General features: G+C 37.8%; 1 long non-coding RNA gene across 1 annotated transcript; it reads left to right on the top strand.

The window, feature by feature from the left end:
- The first annotated feature begins 245 nt into the window (after positions 1–245).
- On the top strand, positions 246–1,112 carry LOC133821771 (uncharacterized). The gene is made up of 3 exons (XR_009887755.1): positions 246–517; positions 706–768; positions 861–1,112. It is a non-coding gene; the product is annotated as an uncharacterized LOC133821771 (long non-coding RNA).
- Positions 1,113–3,987: the final 2,875 nt, after the last annotated feature.

Genomic DNA, 3,987 nt, shown 5'->3' with positions numbered 1-3,987 from the left:
GTTTGTATTTTCCTTACTCGACTTAGAAACTCACCCCTTATGATGTTGTTATGCAGAAAATTGATGATAGAAAGGCCGGTGGCGAGTGGGACCTAGGAGCTTCATAATGTCCTCGTGGGGACACTACACCAAACACCCATTACCATAACACATAATTATAATAGTATTTAAAAAGAGTCATTGTATATGAAAAAAGTTTCAGGCGGCAAAGGTAAAATAAAATAGCGCCAAATCCGTAAGTTTTTTCTACAGTAACTCCCCTTTCCCGTGTACCCATTTCCCCTACACCCATTTCTTCAATCTTTCTCCATCGGCAGTTTGACCCCTTTCCCCCTCTCCCGATAATGTGCGAGGACTCTCTTCATCTTCGGTGACGACCTTCCACTCTATTCCATCGACAGCTTTCATCTCGACAGTCGTTCACCCTGTTCCAGCCCTCCATCGACAACTTTCTTTTCAACCCCACTTTCTAACTCAAGGACACGGGATGAGTCTCACAGTTCACTGAAACCGTAAGGTAAATGTCTTAAATTGTTTAGTTTATATTTTGAAATAATTTTGATTGTCAAATTATATACATTTCTGGTTTTTATTTCGTAAAGAATCTGTATAATATCTTGTTATTAGCTTGTTGAGGTTTTTATTTCAATCTTAGTATAACGTTTGTGGTGTTGTTAATAGCTTCAGTGTCGTTGCTTTCGACAGGTGTTTTAGCTGCCCAACCGAACAATACCCATCATCAAAAGAAGCTCAGATTTGGGTCCAATGGTGAGTTTAAGATACGACAAGTGGACTTTCAGTGGTGGAAATTTACATTGAACAATACCCATCAACCGACTTATTTACAGTGAAAAGCACAGGTGGAAATTTAGAAGACTCTGACTTGGGGATAAGCAAAAGGGGTCTAAAACAGCTGCATGAGATGTTTAATTCAGAAGGAGCAGTGCAAGAAAACCCAAAGGTTGCATACGGAAGGACGAAAAAAGGCCAAAGTTTATCTGTAGCAGAAGAGAGTGGACAAAATTTTGATAGTGTTTCGCAGATATCAACTAGAAGCCAGAAGCTGAAAAACTAGGTCCTATTTGAGTTTGAACGGGCATCAAAAGCTGAAACTGAGGTTCAAACTTTAAAGAAAACTTTGGCAAATGTGCAAGCTGAAAAGGATACTCTCCTTTTTCAATATCAACAAAGTGTAGAGAAGTTATCTAATATGGATAGAGAACTTAAGCATGCACAAAAAGATGTTGGCCTCCTAGATGAATGAGCAAGCAAAGCTGAAATCGAAATCAAAATATTGAAGGAATTCCTTTCAGAACTAGAAGCTGAGAGAGATGCTGGTCTTCTTCAATTCAATCAGTGTTTAGAGAAGATATCTAACCTAGAGAATCTGTTATCTCAAGCACAAGAGGAAGGAAAGGGGCAAAATGAACGAGCTCTAAGGGAAGAAGCTGAATGTCAGAATCTTAACCAAGAACTTTGTAGATTAGAGGCTGAGAAAGAAGCTGGGCTTGTTCAGTACAAATATTGTCTTAAGAAAATTTCTATTTTGGAATTTAAACTATCACTTGCTGAGGAAAATGCCAGGTTACTTAATGAGCAAATTGAAAGAGCAGAAGCTGAAGTTGAAGCACTAAAGAAAGTTGTCGCTGGGCTGAATGCTGAGAAAGAAGCTGCAGCACTTTAGTACAAGCAGTGCTAGGAGATTATTGCTATGATGGAAGCTGAAATTTCTCAAGCTCAAGTGAATGTAGAACGCCTGAATGATGAAATTTTAATGGGAGCTGCTAGATTGAAAAGTGCTGAAGAACAGTGTGTTCAGTTGGAGAGATCAAACCAAACTCTGCAATCAGAGGCAGATGATTTGTTGTAGAAGATATCTAGGAAAGACCTACAACTTACAGAAAAAAATGATGAATTAAATAAATTTTAGACCCTGATGCAAGAGGAGCACTCAAGGTTTCTACAAGTTGAAGCAACGCTCCAAGCTCTACAGAAGTTGCATTCTGAATCTCAAGAGGACCAAAGAGCCTTGGCATTGGAACTGAAGAACGGGCTCCAAATTTTGAATGACTTGGAGATGCGCCAACATGGCATGGAAGACAAACTGCAACGAGTTAAAGAAGAAAACAGGAATCTCTCTGCACTCAACCTTTCAAGCAACATATCACAAAAGAATCTTGATGCACTTTGGTGATGGAAAGTCCACTGCTTGTCTTGATGTGCTCTCAAGACAGGAGAAGGGTTGCTCTGATCTCAACACCTCCGCCTTCATCCACCGCATGATCATTGCCGAGAAACCCAATCTCATCATTTTCACTGGTAATATTCTCTTTTCCTTCTTCGTTTCTTTTTTACTGACTTGGTATCCTTAAGTTGGGGTTGTTTTTCTTTCTATAATTATTAGCATAGTGATTTGTCTACTTTACAAAAAATTTTAATAGGGTTTGTATTTGATAGTGAGATTTTTAGTGAATTTTGCTAGCCATGAAAATTGACAACCCAGTTTTGAAAATAACATGTACATGATAATAGCTAGTTGGGTTGTTCAGTCCGTGACTATAAGTATATACCTTGTGCTAGTTGGTTTTCTTAGAATTAATTATGTTTTAGCTCTGCTCTGTTAATACCCAGTTGCCCAATGACTCAATCTCTTTTAACTGCCACTTGATCTTAATTTGGGGACCTATTTTTATATTGTCCAACAGGGGATAATATATTCGGATTTGATGCCACTGATGCTGCTAAGTCTCTAAATGCTGTGTTTGCCCCTGCAATAGCATCCAACATCCCATTCTCAAAGTGCCTCTTCACTTGGTGTCGGTACACGGAACTTGGTGTTGTCGGTACTTGGACTGTTGTTGTGTGGATTATTGGGTTAGAAGCATTTGGAATACTGATTTGGTACATGTAACTGAGATAGCATTTCCATTTGGGTTGTTGTTGCTTGTTTTGATCAATCACTGCCACTAACATATAAAGCCAGAGTTTTTAAGATGATATATTCTGTCCATTGTAATAAGTCTTTGAATTCAAGCTTGTTTACCAGTTTAAGATCCTATAACGCTAGGTGGGTACCCTTTGGTATTATTTTTTGATCCCACTTCTGATCAAGCGACTTGACCATCTTTTTTAACTGAATTTGATTGTTCAATAGCCGAGTTGGTTAATGGTTCATAAAAACTTATACTCAATCGAACCATCAGTTGGACTCAAGATTCACATTGCTAGACATGAAGTGCTTTTTTTTTTCTTGAGAATGATTTATGTTTGTTCATTTTCTTCTTTGCATAACCTTGTTCGTATACCGCTGTATCTTTTATGGGATAGGTCTATGGGCATGGAGTCCAAATCAGTTGCGGACTTAATAGAAGCTTCCTCAGGGGTTCATTTTTCTGGATTTCACATGAACGGTCTGCAGGAAAGGCATTCAAATGTGGACCAACCAACAACCTCTGCTACAGCTAACATTCTTATGCAACCTTTTGTCATAGGTAAAGTTGGATTGGAAAACTACATTGTTACGACATTCTTCTTTTTAATTTTTTTTTTAATATATATCACGAATATGCCTTTAAACTTGGATTGGAACACGTACAAGCAGCCAATACTTCACTTTTCTTTACTAAATAGATATCATCCTAAGTTGAGGGAAAAATTATGTTGTGGTCAGGGATGGACCTACATAGTGACCAGGATGGGAAATAGCCCCCCTACAAAAGATTTGTATATATATATATATTTTTAATATATCTTCCCAAAATTTCACCTTCTTATCTATGTGGTTCTTAAAAATTTTATTGTTTCCACCCTTAGCTTTTTTAAAAATTCATTATTTTGTTTCTTTTGGTAGCCTCTTGTATTTCTATATGCTGGACTATGGTCTTGGCGCATAAGTTTTTCGTTCTTTTAGGAAGAAGAATTGTTGGAAGAAGCTTGTTCTTCTGTAGTCTCTTCTAGATATCACATTATTCTTTGCATGGCAGGGGT

The sequence above is a fragment of the Humulus lupulus genome, chromosome 1 (genome assembly GCF_963169125.1).
Source record: "Humulus lupulus chromosome 1, drHumLupu1.1, whole genome shotgun sequence".
Lineage (NCBI taxonomy): Eukaryota > Viridiplantae > Streptophyta > Magnoliopsida > Rosales > Cannabaceae > Humulus > Humulus lupulus.
The sequence above is the reverse complement of the archived record's forward strand: the minus strand, read 5'-3'. Positions and strand labels throughout refer to the sequence as shown.